Source organism: Parasteatoda tepidariorum, chromosome 7, assembly GCF_982258835.1.
Source record: "Parasteatoda tepidariorum strain Cologne lab strain chromosome 7, Ptep-v5.0, whole genome shotgun sequence".
Lineage (NCBI taxonomy): Eukaryota > Metazoa > Arthropoda > Arachnida > Araneae > Theridiidae > Parasteatoda > Parasteatoda tepidariorum.
In genome coordinates this window covers 28,572,086-28,588,878 of record NC_141761.1, presented here as the reverse complement: position 1 = coordinate 28,588,878, position 16,793 = coordinate 28,572,086, and the positions used below count along the sequence as shown (strand labels likewise).

General features: G+C 28.6%; 1 protein-coding gene and 1 long non-coding RNA gene across 2 annotated transcripts in view; one reads left to right on the top strand and one right to left on the bottom strand.

The window, feature by feature from the left end:
- The window catches only part of mRpS29 (mitochondrial ribosomal protein S29), a 53,879-nt gene that overhangs the window by 35,981 nt on the left and 1,105 nt on the right, over positions 1-16,793 (bottom strand). The gene's annotated exons all lie outside the window — the stretch shown is intronic.
- On the top strand, positions 1,073-2,733 carry LOC139425923 (uncharacterized). Its single transcript, XR_011637046.2, has 2 exons — positions 1,073-1,298; positions 2,333-2,733. It is a non-coding gene; the product is annotated as an uncharacterized LOC139425923 (long non-coding RNA).

Here is a 16,793-nt window from a genome sequence, read left to right as displayed (position 1 = left end):
ATTGTTAGATTGTCCGCTCGTTGGATCTTAAAATGCGTAGTCTGTCAAATGTGAAGTACAATTTACCTATATTAGATTCCTCGAGAAAGACAAACACTAGTTAGAGCCAATCTAAGACTATTCTATGAAGAACTTCTGCTTTCAACATTTTACCAATTGAAGCTGTCTGTGTTAACTATTTCCATCAATTTATGTTTTGTAGAACAAAAATAGAGAAAGTAAAAAGGTCATCAGTACTTTGTTAAAAAAGGAAAAACAGAAATAATTTTAAATAGTTGACAAGAAAATGGATGTATATTGTTTATGTATATTGCCACTGATCGGCAAATTAAAATTATATCCGCGGGCCGGATAAAACCTTCCGGCGGGCCACAGTTGGCCCGCGGGCCGTAGTTTGCCCATCCCTGCTCTAGAGAGGTATAAAAATTTTCCTATTTTTCGTGCAACTGTGAATAGATTGTGATTTACAAAAGTGAAATGAATTCACTAAAAAGCATTTAACAGTACGATATTTTTTGGAAACTCATTGATATTCACAACAACTATTTTCATTCATCAGGTAAAATGACTTTGGATTTAATTTTTCTGAGTTTCAAAGCGAGTAACGTGATTTTTTTTCTCCAGAAGATAAACGATTAATAATAGTTGGAGTTAAAAAACATTTTCCCCATCATACTCTCCGTGCATTTTTCCATATATATCTTTGCGATTTCCCGACTCTACGATTTGAAACATAAACATGGAAAGATTATAGACTCCATCAGTAAAACATATCAAGAATCCAAAACTGAAGCGAGAACGTTTTTAACAACAACAACAAAAATGTCCTTTTTAAAAATGGTAAAGAAGCTGCAAACTTTCAGAATCATTTTATAATGGGAAGGGAAAAAATTAAAAAATATATATATATATTTCAGTAAGGAAAAAAAGTGGCGCATATTTAAGATTTGTAGCGTTCGAAAAATAATAAGTAGCCCAAAAAGTAGCAAGTAGCGAAAATTCAATTTTCAGTAGCGGGGACTTTTAAAAGTAGCCCAATCCGCTACTTGTAGCCCAATCTGGCAACACTGCTTTAATATGGTAGTGTATAGCGTGAGGATGCCTGTGAATCCTCAGGAAACAGGATGATCCCTCAAGGCATGTTTTCAAGCATGCGCAGTATACTAATCATAATGAGTAACGCCTCCTCCCTGTCCTTCCTAGTCAGATGACTACGCGATAGAAAATGGCGAGATATGGCATTTCAAAAATTTGACTACTTCAAATTTATCCAAAACTAATCAAGGATTACATAAAGGGTATGTGACTATACTTTATTCAAAATATTTATTATCTGCCTTTTCACTAGAAATTTATACCTCATTAAGAGTTGAATGATCATTTCTTTAAAATATTTGACTAACGAAAATCTTTATTTGATGTCAAAATGTGCAATGACTGGTGGATTACCAGAGGAAACCCGAATAGAGAATGATTTTTAAATTTAAATATGTCTATGCAATCCTTTGTAATAGTATTTAACGAGCATTTAATAATATATAGAGAAAAGGCAGCAATAAATATATAGAATAAAATATATTTACTCTACTCATAATACTGTGTTCCCTTTTGTTCACTCATTGACTCAATAGAATATTCATAAGATTGCCATAAATGACATAAGAAAAATAAATAAAAAAACATTTCATCAAAGCAATATATTATTTAAGCAATAATGAACTTCTACTCACTGTTATAAAAAAATACTTTATTTTCTTATAAAAAACATTAAATTTTCAGAGTTTATTTCTTATTCCCAAAAATTCGTTTGAAATTAAATATTTATATATAAAAATATAGGGTTTTTTTTTCATTAATTTTACTTCATAAAACTTTAAAATATGCAAATTGATGTCCTTAAAATTTTTACTTTAAACTTCAATTTTTTTTATTGCTATTACAATTAAGGTGATGCTCCCATTCTTTATTACTAAAAGCATTCCGAAAACAAAAAATCCAAATAAATATTGAAAAAAAAAATACCTTTTAATTTTACCTTAATCTAAAAATATAACTTCTTAAGAGACATTTGAAATTTTAATTCAAGTACTTAAAAATGTTTCAATCTTCATAATGCATTTGTTTTTTACTCAAATTTATCAATTTCATTTCATATTTTGTTTTTATACTCTTTCATTCAGTTGATAACAAAATATGTTACAATATAAAGATTTAGTTGAATTAAATCATAAAACAAAACAGAGTCTTTGCTAGTGTGGATTATATATTTTTTATTCTGTTAATAGATGGCTGCACCAGTTATTTAAAATAAATAATAATAGTTTCTTTTTAGTTAGTGGAGACGTATATCGCCAAAAGATGGCACTGAGATACATTGGAATTTTACTTTTTGTCTGGACTGTCAAATCTAGTGGGAGGGGAGGGGATGTTTGACGGATGCTCCTAAATTAGTGGGAATAGTTTTTTCTTCTTTTTTTCTCTCTCCGTTTTTCCCTCTTACTCCTTTCGGAACACTTAGCAAGGATATAAGAATGATTTCTCGTACTTTTTGTATCTAAATTTTTAAGATGTCTCATTTCACATGTTTCTGTCCTTAGATTTTTGCTATGATTTTTCATTAATAAAAGCACTAGCATATTATCTTTTGGTTATAAAATTAATAGATAATGATGTAAAGGATCATTAACTGGAAAATGAACCTTTTATTAATAAAATTATTCTTTATGTTTGTTATACTTTTTTAATTAACATGCATGAGAATTAGTCCACCCACAGTAAATGTTTGTTTCACATCAGTGTATCATAAATATTCATCGTAGAGTTAAAACCTTTGTTTATTTTATTTAAGAAAATATTTCACAATTTTCTCCAATTGAAAACATTTGATGTTGCACGTAGTACTTTCATTTATTCATTATTATTATTATTATTTTTTCGTTTTTTTTTTTTGCATTCTTTCTTCTACTGAAATTCGATGAGTCACGAAAAAATTTCTTAAAATAGTCTATAGTGATTTTATTTCCATAATTTTACTTTTTACTATTATAATAATGCAAACTGAGAAAAAAATCTGATTTAGGAACTTTGGATAAATGTTTTGCTTACTCTTTTCATTATCTATAGTACTCATTGTAACTTTAACAGTAAAACGTATTTCAAATTGTTAAAAAAATTTTATATTATAAAGTTTTATTTATTTATTATTTTTTTATATATATAAAAATCAACTGCACATATAATATTGAAACTTGAAATATGGTTCTTGCTTGAAATATGGATAATTCAGAGATGCTCTCTGTTCCCCATCAAGAGAGAAATCATTAACCCTCTGGCGCTGGCGAAGCTGTAGTGATGCCAGCCGACTTTCCGTCATTAGTAACAAATCCAGAGCCGTTTTTAAGGATGGGCCTGGCCCAAGGCATGTGGCAAATGATTGAATTAATACGTTCTTGTAGAAGGGGACTCGAAACTTGATTTCTAAAGGGGTGGTTTGTTTTACTCAATTACTACACCAGCTATACAATTCTTGGAAAGGGGATTTTTGTATGCCAGCCAACAACAGTAGAACAATACAAATGTTTCTTTCTATACATACATACTAGAACATACTTTATGTTTCTTTTTATTTTTAAAAAATTAAAATTTTAATATGACAGAAAATTTGAATTATGTGTTTCTAATAATACTTGTTTTCTTAAATGTATTGACCACACCTGTTTTTTGAGAAGCAAGTCTAAAAAACGAAATTAGTAAATTGATATTTTTCTTTTATATAAAAATAATACAAAATTATTATTTGTACAATTAAAATAATTATTATGAATATGTAATTATAAATTTAAAATTTTTAAATTTACCGAATAAAAAAATATTAACGATAATTCTAAATTTATATTGCAAAAATTCATTTATGAAATCAAAATTCATAGCTACTAATAAATATATTATTATTAAATAAAAAAAATTCCTTTACGATGACATTGTTTGCTTAGAAAATATATTATTATTATTGTTAAATGAAATTCTCCCTAGTGTAAATTCAAAGAATAATAATGAAGGAATTATGAGACTGAAACACTAAAAAAAAATTGAAAACAAATACTTCCATGTAAATAGATGGTATAACAGGTGAATGAAAAACTAGTTTTTGTAAGAAAATTATGAAGTAATTTTGTATTGTAAACAACAAAAATTCTATCCCAACCTATCCTTTATAAAAAATTAAAGCTTCAATCTTGATTCAAATTCTTCATTTTTTTTTTTTTTTAAATTTTCCCACGAAAAATCATCTAGCTTCTTTTTCTCACTCTCTCTACTTTTAACTGAAAAAGATAATTTGGAGTTCAGTAGTACAATTAGTTTTTAAATTTTCATTTTCAATGTGAAAAAAGTGCTTGAACGAAATACTTGAGTAGTGCTTCGAAAACAAAAGGTTTCAGGGCATTGAGCTATTATCCCTTTATATTTTCTTCTTCATACACTTCTTTTTTTTTTATTTAAAAAAGATTTAATTATTTGTCAATCATGAGCATTGAATATGATGTCTGGCAGGAAATGAATTTTAATGCTGTGACAGAAGACTCTCAAAAACCATGAAAAGTACTGTTACCTTAAACTTTCAATACTAATTATGTATTAACGCTTTTATAATAATGTATTTGTTTTTCAACCTTAAAGTAAAATAATTTTTTAAAAATGATTTAAGCTAAAAATTTTTTATACTAAAATTAATCATAAAGGACTCCCAAATAACGACAGGCCCAGGGCCTCGAAAAACATAAAAACGGCTCTGAACAAATCAATGACGACAGTCGAACAGCGGCGCTGCCTCACCGATCCAGACTTTACTTATGTTCCCTTATAAAGACTTTACTAATAGATGTTTACAGCTAATCTTTTGTTACTTAATTGCTAGCATGTTATCTTGTTATAATTTCTGTTATAACTTGTTATATTTGTTGGTTTTTAAATACACTTTTTAAGTTATGATTCTTCATTTGTCGTCAAAGATGCACACAGTTTAAAAGAAAGAGCGACGTCCCTTTTATATATTTTTTCAGACAGTTTAATTACTAATAGAAACATGGTTTTTTTATTTTTTAAATACATAAGAAACCGTCTAATAGTTACTGAAAAAATCTGTTAGATTATCGGAATTATATTTCTATTAAAATCCAAAAAAAAGTAGTTTGAAAAATGTTTTTTTATTTACATTCAAAAATTTATCAATAATTAATTTTGAAAATTAAAGAAATTTACATGTTGAATTACTTGTGTTCCCTTATGTTTAAATGATTACAAATAAGTGCAAATTTGGAAAGGCATTGTTTGGAAGTGCGCCGTCAGTCCATGCTTCGCAATGGACACTTGTATCCTTATCTACATTTAGTTTTCTCTATTTCATAACCATAAATTATTATAATTCAAAATAATAAGTTTTTTACTTATTTTGACTTTAATTATTACGAAATAATAAAAAATATTTTGAATGAAAATTCTGCGTCAAAGGGTTTAACCTTCTACTCTTCACCTGACTGTTATCTGCCTTGGAATATTATCTCTTTTGCATTTCTGTGTTTCTTTTATTATCTATTTTGTATTGCTTATAAAATTAAATGATATCTTTGGAAAGTTCCAGCAAAATATTTTTTTTTCAATTTCATTATTATTCTTTAATAACTGGTTTGTTCAAATGTAATTTAAAATTCCTATTGTAAATGAAATCTGCAAATTTAAATATAGAACAGCAATGTTTATATAACTAAAAAACGTTTATTGAAACTGTATTAAAAAAGTTATTTTATTTAGCTCTTTTAAAGTATGTGAATAAGCACAATAAATTAGTCAGCTAAAATGCTTGTTAATTATGGTGTAAGCAAAATATTGATTGCACAGCAAAGATATTGCTTGTATTCAGTATTGTCACCTGGAAAAGTCATTCCACAGTATTTTCAGTTAGGGGTTGAATAAATTCAAATTAATGCAGCGAAAAAGCGAGAAAATTATTACTCTCATGATCATTATCTCCACTATTTTCATTTTATGATCAATAAAAAGCAAGGTCACAGAAAGGGATGTTTTATAATGTATTACATTCTCCTTTTTTCCTGACAACCTTAAATATTTCTATAAAAATTTTAAATAACTACTAACTATTGCTTTTTAATTAAATTGTGATTAACTATTACTCTATTATTTTTCAATAATTACAATTACTTAAAAAATTGCATATAATTTTACTTATTAACTGCTTTTTTAAATAACTATTACTCCACTTAGGCTCCATCATTAAATTCATGCTTGTTTTGTAGAAGGGAAATATGAAGACTGAGTCGCAACGAACATTGTGGATCTATATCCATGACCATAATGTCCTCGCAATTAGGCCGTTATCTGGTAAAAAATAATATTGCTCTCGGGTTTTTTTCTTTTTCTTGTTTACATGATATGTTACACGATGTACTAAAAACTGAACTCAGTGGCGCGACAGCCCATAGAGGAATATCTAACTCTTCTTCATGTCAAAAGCAATAAACTATGGTATAGTACATAGGTTCTCAACCTTTTTAACGCTGCCGCCCCCATAAGGAGCAAAAAAAAAGTTTAAACGCCCCTTTTGTGAAAATTCAGTTATTTGGAGCATAGGGTGAGCTGAATTATAAGAGGTAACATTTTTAAGCAATATTCTTACGCGTTAACATTGTTTGGTTTTTAAAAAAAAAATAGTGTGAACGTTAACTCGATACTTTTCTCCCGACAGGTAATCTATTTATTATAATCAAAATAAATACGGTAATGAGAAAACAAACAAAGAAATCTATGCTAAAAAGAGTTATTTAAACTTAATTAGATAATTAAAAAAACATCAAAAATAATTTTTTACACTGAAACGTGGTATCAACCAAGCAATCAAGTAACTATGTCAGTGGGATGATTTTGCTTGATGGTTCAGAGCTAGTTTCTTAACATTCGGTTCAATATTTTCAGTGAGGTGAAGACGCAAGTCCCCTCGTTGCACGATTTCGAGTCGATTTCTCTTTTTTGTGACTAGATCCGTCACAGCACAGTCCAGGGTAGAGACGACTTATGTTATCTTGAAGCCAAAATTCTGTGAGACGATCACCATTCTGGAAGCTAGCTTTCAAAGTTTCATAAGTTGAAAGTTCGACCAATTCCTCCTGAATATGAACCTCTGCTGCTTCAATATTCACGTAAGGGTTCATAACCCATTGAGGGACTTCCAGGGTCAACACATCTTTAAAACGATTAGAAAAGCCCATGTAAAAAGACTCAAGATGTTGACAATATTCCTGTATATCACCAGAGGAAATTTCACCATTCTTTTTAAGATCCGATAAGATCGGAAATTGGCTAAACTCATTCCTACCAAAATTCTGCTTCCACAAAATGAGTTTTTTTAGAAAGGCAGAAATAACTGATTTTGAAGTGATCAAATTGAGTTCGTTGCCTTGAAATTTTAAATTAACACCATTAAATTTTGCAAATAAATCCGTCATGTAGGCAACGTCTATCTTAAATTCTAGCAATTTGTCTCTCAGAGCTACATCTTTGTCTTCCAGGAACTCAAGCACAGAGTCGAAAAGATTTCAAAACCTATTGAGACAGGTCATAGCTGTCTGAATAATCGATCGTTAAGAGCATTACTGCGAATTTTGTTCACAGCAGAGATAACGTATTGCAGTGACTGATGCAAGCGGTTACTGAGATTTTTTCCAACTAAATGCTGTCTGTGAATCACGCAGTGAACAGCTAAAATATCTGGTACCTCCCTCTTCAAAAAGGCGATAAACCCACCATGTCGACCCACCATTGCTGGAGCTCCATCAGTGGCAACAGACATAATATTCGTAAAAGTAATGTTTTTCTCTTTAAAATAATCTTTGACAGTGTTAAAAATAGATTCTCCTTTGGTATCTATAATCAAGCTTCGTGCAAAGAGCCTATCTAGAAAAAATTCTCATTCCTCAACAAACCGGACATACGCCAACAATAAAGCCTCATTACTTGGCAAAGTTGATTCATCAACTTGTAGGGAAAATTCATTCGATATCAGAAGTTTGCATAAGGAATCCTCAACGTCTTCCGCCATCTCATCAATTCGTCGCCGCACTGTATCGTTGCTTAATGGGATATTTTTTATTACATTAGATGCGGCTGGATGATGTAAAACTGTTTCTAAGACTCCCTTAATAGATGGAAGTATCAACTCTTCGTCTATGGTATGAGCCTTGGCCAGATTTGGCAATTAATTTTGATATATTATAAGAGGCTATCAGACCATTGTCGCATTTTTGGGACGAGGTTGCTAGTAAGCAGGGTTGGCAAGTTTTTGACACATGACGGTTTTTACCGGTTATTACCATGGTTTTTACCGTCATGTCAAAACCCCTCTGTCAAAAACCCATAGTTTGGATAAAACTGTATTTTTATTTGGGTTTAACTGCTTATAATTTAAAATTAATTCATTTTTTTGGCAATAAAATTTAAAACAAAGTTGCTAAAAGATATTTAAGAACAGATTTCTGCATTTTCCCCAACATGATTATATCAAAACATACTATTTGAAGTAAAATATTAGGATACTAATCAAAATTTTCAACATTTCCAAGCATCATTTTGTTTGGCATATTACGTTACTGAAGAATGTCAAGATTGATTACTCTCATTCATAAAATCTTGCTGTGAGAAACACATGTACACATAAAAAGAAAGCCTCATCAAAAAAAAACTTTTCTTATCATTTTTGTTTTCAATATTTTACACAGAAATGAAACATGAAAAAGCCTGGGAAATCCTTTTAGAGTTTCCTTGCAACATTGCACTAACCTTTTGTTATCATTATCCTCAATGATCTCGAATCCTCATTATTCTTGAATTTCAGACTCATTCATACTAAACTCAGAAATCGACTGGGCAATGAAAAATGTGCAAAATTAGTCACTTGCTATCGTATGCTTCGGCACAGTGACCCCGACTACTGAACATATAATTTTGTTTGTAATTAAGTTTTGCTTAATGTGCTTTTTCAACTGAATAAAACTTTTAACTTGACAAAATAGCAGTAATTCTTGACATAGAGTTTGTTAGTAGTTAGAAGTTTTGTTTAGCTTATTTCTAATATTTAAGAAATGCCAAATTTTAAATTCTTCATTTTAGTTCCTGAATTTATTAATAGTTCCAAGCTTTTTTGTTTGTTTGTTTATTTCTAACAATTAAGAAGTGCAAAATTTTGAATCCTTTGCAAATCAAGCTATAATGATAAAAGTAAGTATCACTATTTTCAATAAGTATATTACAATATTTCTGTATGAATGTATATCCTTCCATAAGAATACGTGTATGTAGTTGCAAAATCAATAGCAATCATTTACAACATTAATTTATAAAGGCAATTATGTGAAAATAATATATTGTCCACCATATGCCATAAATAAAAGAAAACAGTAGGTTTTTGACAGCGGTAAAAACACGGTTTTTACCACTGTCATGTCAAAAACCAGTTTTTGACGGCAAAAACCCAGCCCTGCTAGTAAGCCCGAGACCGAAGGTGCCTTCAGAAACTTGTCCTTGATGTTCTTTAAAAATGACAAGTCTTTATTCTGTTTGTCAGGGTGAATTTTTTGCAAATGCTCCTGCAAACGAGAGGGTTTCATGGCCTCATTCGATAAAACTTTGTTACAAAGTAAACACATAGGTATTTGAGAGTTCGACGGTGATTAAACAAATCCAAACTTCCAGTAAGTGGCATTGTATTGACGACACTTCTTTTTGTTAAATGACATTGTTGGCGGCAACAAAATGCAAACGATGAAAAAAAAATAACTATTTCTTAAAATTAATGAATAATATACAATTAAAAACTCATTCACACACGTACCTGGCCAAAGAAATAATGAAATCGAATTGAAACCTGGGAAAAAACTGAAAGGAGTGAATGAAAACGATCATAAGAAATACTGATCAAATCAAACATTCTTACTAAAAGAGCATGCACTTCAATTTCGCCAAATGGCTTGAATGAGTCAGAGCTATAGGAGACAGTCTTAGAAAATCCGATAACAGTAACGGCAGCTGTCTGCCAAAATCTTAATTGTGAATTAATAACCCCCTAATATTTTTGAGGATCCTAATAAAGCAAAAATGGAATACACTCGAATTTTAAAAAAATAATAATAATTTCCTCTCGTTCTAATAATGATTTTACTCTAAAAAAAAACTAAGCAGCATAGCACTTTCGATTTAAAGTTATTAAGCGAATATGAATATCAAATTGACGCCTATCCGTCCAATAGTTCAGAACACAGTAGTCACCCCGCACTAAAATCTAAAAATAGATCTAATGAATATGTAACTCTCGAAGGTCTGTGCCAGTCTAAATTTGATGAAAATAAAACCGCAAATTTATTGCTCGATAGTAAAAAAAAAAAAAAAAAAAAAGTTTTATTCAAAATAAATAAGCCGTTCCCAGAAATAAGAAATTTATGAATCAAATTTTCGCCAAACGGCTTACATGAGTTAGAATCATACGCCAAATGGTTTGAAAAAGTCAGAGGCAAAAATAAATGACTCATGCGCTGTGCAATACTGTTTCGAAACGGAGAAAAGGTGTCGTACAAGTTCGTCTTATTGCTGGTGCAAATGATGTATCGAATATTCTTATTTTTTCATTTAATATTAATTTAAGATTTATTTTACTTATTAAATTAATCTTAATTTAATAATTTTATTTGGGAGTTTTAAAACTAAATTTGAATGACTAACCATGCTCATTGCCCCCCTACCGCCCATAACATATCCAACGCCCCCCTACAGCCCAAAACAAGTTCCCTGCCCCTCAGCATACTCCCACCGCCCCCGTAGAGAAACAAGGGTATAGTAAAATAGGAAAATTTGCCCATTTTAGTGAAATATATCAGGAATATTCTGAAAGTGTTATTGATGCGGAAATAAGTTTTATAAGAGTTATTTTAACTCTAAATTTATTTTTTTATTTGCTTTGAACGTGAAAATATTAGCTGTAAAATGATGAATTTTTGAAGCCACGAATTCGAATGGTTCAAATTTGAATTTCTGCTTGTATAAATTCAAAAATATTAAAAAATTAAATACTATAAAAAATTTTAAATATGAAATTTCTTAAAATAATCGTATGCTCATAATTAAATTAAATATTGCATAACATAAAATTCCGAAAACCGCATTATACGTCAAAACATAAATGATCAACGTCGATGGATAGACAATTGCAGTGTCTGCCTGAAAAAGGCAAATTACGTGTCAGCTTATGTAATGCTATTTAATTAGAATTTTTGGTAACGGTTGGCGTCATTCGTTTCGCTTTTTCTTTTTTAGAATTTATCTGTTCCTGATCTTTGATTTTAAATTATTTTAAAAAATAGTTATTTAAAAGTTAAAAAATATTTACATTGAGAAGGAACTATTGATATCTCCGAAAATATTAATTGTAAAAGGGCATTAGCTATCGACCTTTTTTTTTAAGAAATTTTTACACACTTTTTGTTTCTAGAAAACTGTTTGTCTACTTTAAGTTTTATAAACACATTTATATATAAATATACATACGTATACATATTACGTTCGTAAACATATTACGTATCCATAAATATGTATACATGTGTATAGATATACAAATATGAATGCGTATGCATACGTATATGCATAAATACTTAAAATAAACTAACAGTTTTCTAAGAAAAAAAAAGGATGTCCCCTCCTATGTGTGTTGAATAGAATGAGATATGTAACAGGAATCGAATAGAGGGTTTTAAGTTTTTATTCATGCATTTTACATTGCTTATTCCTAATCGTATTTAATTATAAATATTGTTCCCAATGCATTCTTTCTTGCTTATTCTAATGGACTAATATTTAAAATGCGTTTTTTTTTTATAAAGTATATTTATTTAAAAGAAACTTCTTACAGCTTTAAAACCAATTATGCCACACACTTGAATTTTATGTCATGCAATTAAGCATGAAAAACTAGATCGAAAAATGTATCTAATGTCTTCAGATAGCCCCTATATAGCGAAGCAAAAAGTGTGAATAAGTAAACGTCAAGAGTAGTTTTTTTTATACATGATTGAGAATTTTGAACTATTCGTTCTATAGCTAAAGTAAACTTTATAAGCAAAATAAATTTCATAAAAATTAAACTAAAACAAATATTAAATTTAGAATAAAGTAAAATATTGATCAATATATTATTACAAAATAGTTTAAAATTATCTCATGCATTATTTAATATTTTTAATGTCATTTAATATATTAGAACATAACTAAAACGATAAATTAAAATGCCCAAACGTAATTATAAGTAATTATTATATTGTAAAATTTATCGTTAAAATGATTTACGTTGCAAGAAATGTTAAAGAAAATATTTCATAAAAATACATAAAATAACACTGCAAAAGAATTAAATATCTCATTAAAGTCCCCATTTTTTATAATAATCAGCGAATCTGAGTTATAACTAGAACTTAATATAGCTAGACTATTATAAGTTCTAGCTAGAAATTTCTATATAGTATAGCTAAAGAATTGATTTCAGATTTTTTTTATTCCCCTTCTGAAAATATTTTTCACAAATAATTTCTATCAGAAATCTCTAGGGATGTTTTTAAAATTTTTGTCTATATTTGATATAAAAAAAATTTGCTATGCTCTAGAATTGAATGTATTTTAGTTGATTTTAAAACTATAAATTAGATATCCCAAAGTTACTTCACCCAAGGCACCCTAAGTGCTCATGTGGTAATTTTCAGTCACAGAAGTTTTTTTTTTTTTTTTTTCTTATTGTAGGCAACAGAAATCAATTATGTATTTATGTTTTTTTGTGTTATGTTTTTTTTTTTCAAGTTCATGAATAGCTAAAAAAATAACTTCATAAACACATCATGGATATTGCTCTAAAAATTTATAATAACAATTTAAAATAATTTGAAACATTAGGTGATTAAGTTTTAATGAGATCTTTTAATATGATACGTATATTAAGATGTCAGACGGTAATAAGTTTTTGAGAAAAAGTGAAAATTACTTCTCCCATAAACTAACATGGATGTAGATTATAGCTAAAAACGATGCCAACAGTCTTAAATCAATTAACAGAAACCAATCGAATAAAACTCTTTTAATTAGACACGCTTTTCTATAAATAGCCTTTTAGACTAGTAAAATTTATGGTCCGTGTTCCTTTTACTTGCCCAAGGGCGCCCCTGGGACTTCATGATGTTTTTGGAAGTGCGAACAATCAAAGGAAAAGAGGGGAGCAAATTGAAAAGGAAATGAAAGTTGAGTGCCTAAACACCTCATTGAAATGTAGAGAATTTGGTTTCCGGTCACTTTTTGAGTATCACAATTTGAAAAAAGAAAAAAATATATACTATTTATTCAGTATAATATATTTATTTTAAAAGATTTACAAGGCAATGTGTTTCTTCGTAGATTGTTGTTTTAATACAATTAATTGGAACTCAAATTTTCAAGAGCTAATCTCCCCCCCCCCCTGATTGCCTGGGACCCCAGGCGCCAAAGAGAATTTAAAAAAGAAGAAGAAATAAAAGTACATGAAATGCTCTTGTATGTTCTAAAGCATTCTAAATGGCATTTTCTTTGCAGCTGTCAAATCTTTAAAAAAATAAACCACCGTTTTTGTTTTATGCAAATACACACTTCAGTAAATGAAATAAAATAACAAATGTTCTTAAATACTAATTATTTTAACTAATAACACCTCATCTACCACCGCGGTGCGGGGGGGGGGAGAATACACGAGGTTTAAAGGACGCACGATTCCAGAATTAATAAATTTCATCTATATTGATGAGCCTTCTACGGCCTGCGGTCTTTCTTAAACATATAAATAAAATAAAAACATGAATAAAATAAAAACTATACATTTTTTTCACAAAAAAAGGAAGAAAAAATAAGGAAGAAAAAAAAGATTAGGAATTTTAAATTGCAAATGAGTCTTTGAACGCGCCAAATCTAAATCATTGTAGTTTTTTTATAGCTCTTTTCGTTGTTTTTTACCACAAATTTTCATAGTTTTTAAAATCCCGATAATTTTACCTCGGCAGAATTAATGCGTGAATTTCGAATTTTAGTAATGCTTTTAAAGCTCTTTATTTCAGTCCATTTCAAAGTTAATTCAAGTTATTTTTGATCGCGTTTTATCGGAAGTAAAATTTTCAAGAGCTACCCCACCCTCCTGAGTCGGATTTCCAAATGTTTCTTGTCCGATTTCTTAAATGCAATATTATAACGGCTCGAGACTTTCAAATCGGGCAAGCAATAATCTCTTTTGAAGTACGTTATTTATGTCAGTCTTATCGTAAAAACAGGCTATTTTTCCATTGCTTGTTTTCGGCAATACGCATTTTCTCATGGTTTTGAAAATACCATACTTTTAATATATATTAACATGACACTAAATCGCGAATATGCACTTGATTTGTGCCAAATTCATCAAAAATCTAAGAGATTTTTTATTGTTCTTTCAACTGCTATTGCTAGGCTTCTCCACAGGGTTTCAAAAATCCTGTTATTTTTAATCCGGCAATAAAACGACTTGCAACTTTCGAGGCATTTTAATCATTAATTTTGATGTGTTTTACTACTGCCGATTTCATCGTCCATCCAGCATGTTATTTTACAATCTTTTTTTTTTTCTTTTAAAATAGCCATTATTTCCCTTTTTTGATTTTTTCAATACAATAACATTATTACAAAACGCAAAATTCGACTGTAGGATTTAATGCGTTTTTAATTTTTTGAGCTTAATTTCTAATTTTTGGTAGTTTATATAGAACTTAATCCTAAATTAATAATAAATCTTATTTTGAGCAATTATGCGTGTTTTTTTAAAAAAAATTTATTTTAAAATTTAAATTACCACATACGATTTCTTTACTTAAAATATTTACTTTGCAGTTATGTTCTCAAAAAATATTTATCTCTTTATTTTTTACTTTCATTCAAGAACATTACAGTTAATTGATTTTAAATTATACTTTTATGTTACTTGATGTGATATAAAACCGTCACTTTTTCCCCATCTTTATATTTTTCGATAAATCTATCTATTTATTCATTTATTTTTGATAAAAAGGAAATATTTTTATTTATGAGAGTATTATTTTGGTTTTCTTCAGTTGTTAATGCTTAAGAGAATTTAATTTTATGCAAATATATTACAAAGCTAACTGATAAAAAGGAAAGAATTAGTTGAATAATTAAGATAATAAAAAAGAATTATAATTATTTAAAAGAATTTAATTTAATAGAAATTTATCACTTAGTGACTGATGAAAAGAGCTGTGTGTAAAACACTTATGTTTACATTAAAATTATATCTAATCTATTCAAATACTTGGAACGTAGCCCTTCATTCAGAATGGTAGTGCACTCTACTATAGATGAATTCAATGTTGTTACTCAGTAACAATGTACTTTTCTAAATTTCGCCTTTTCATCGCGATTATTAATTCTTTGCTAATTCATATAAAAATAATTTAAATTAAAATCTATAAATTTTTATAAATTAGAATAAAATGAATGATTATAAATTAAAAATAAAATGAATGACTATAAATTCCCGATTATCTCTTCACAGTGTTCTTGTCTCATATAATATATTTTTCAAAAAATTGTGTTTAGTCTAAGATTGAGTGCATTTATAATTTTTGCTGTGGGGGGGGGGGCGCACCTAAGTCTAAAACATAATCAAATAATATTAATTCTCAGTCTTTAAGCCAGGATGTAAAAACATTTCCATTACAAAAATACCTGCTAGAAAAGTATATCAATTTTGAATTTTTTCACATCAAAACTTTAAAATAATGAATGTAATTGAGAAGCAAGAAAATATGGACAATAGGAATTTTTTTTGATCAGTAAAACAAAACTTAATGGAAAAATTATTTTTGATATAAATGTGGCATGTGTACAGATGGATGGAAATGGAATTTCTGAAGTTGAAAACAAATTGTAAAATTTGTATTGGAATTTTTTTTTTTAAAGATTACGTTACATTTGAATTTTCAACTGTGTAAGAATTAATCACTTTTAATGAATAAAACGTGGAAAAAAATGCAAATAATTATTAAATACAATCTAGTTTAAAGAATAAATGTGTTAGTCGAACAACATTATTATCACAATAAAACTTAATATTGATATTTCAACTGTAACTGTTGTACCTATTTTCGAACTTATTAATTATTCTTACTGTTCATGTATTTCATTTCAATTTTCAAACTCAGCTGTTTACTTGAACAATAGGGCAAAAATCTTAAACAATTTTTATCACAAAACATATTTATAATGAAACTACATAAATTATTTATACTACGTCCTGTGATTGCTTTTTTTAGGTGCACCTAAATACTTTTCATTTTTGAATGCTTATAAGTTTAATTTTTTTAACTCTAATCTGAAATATTTAGGATCCTCTCAATCATCTTATCTTTCATAATTTATTGCTACCAGCTGTCGAGTAAACAGCCTATTTTGTAAGTTTTTCGTTCATGCGTATCCTTTCTCAAAAGGTTGGTGAAGGGAAGGGAAGCATCAGTTAAAAAAAAGTTTAGATAAAAAGATAGTGGTGGTGCCATCTACAGAGGCGTTATTGAAATATAAGAAATTTTTAAAATGATTTGTGTAAATTTGTAATTAAATACATTGAGTTTGGGAAAAGAATACAAAAATTATGTGCTAATTAATTCGAATTATGTTAGTCAATTTAA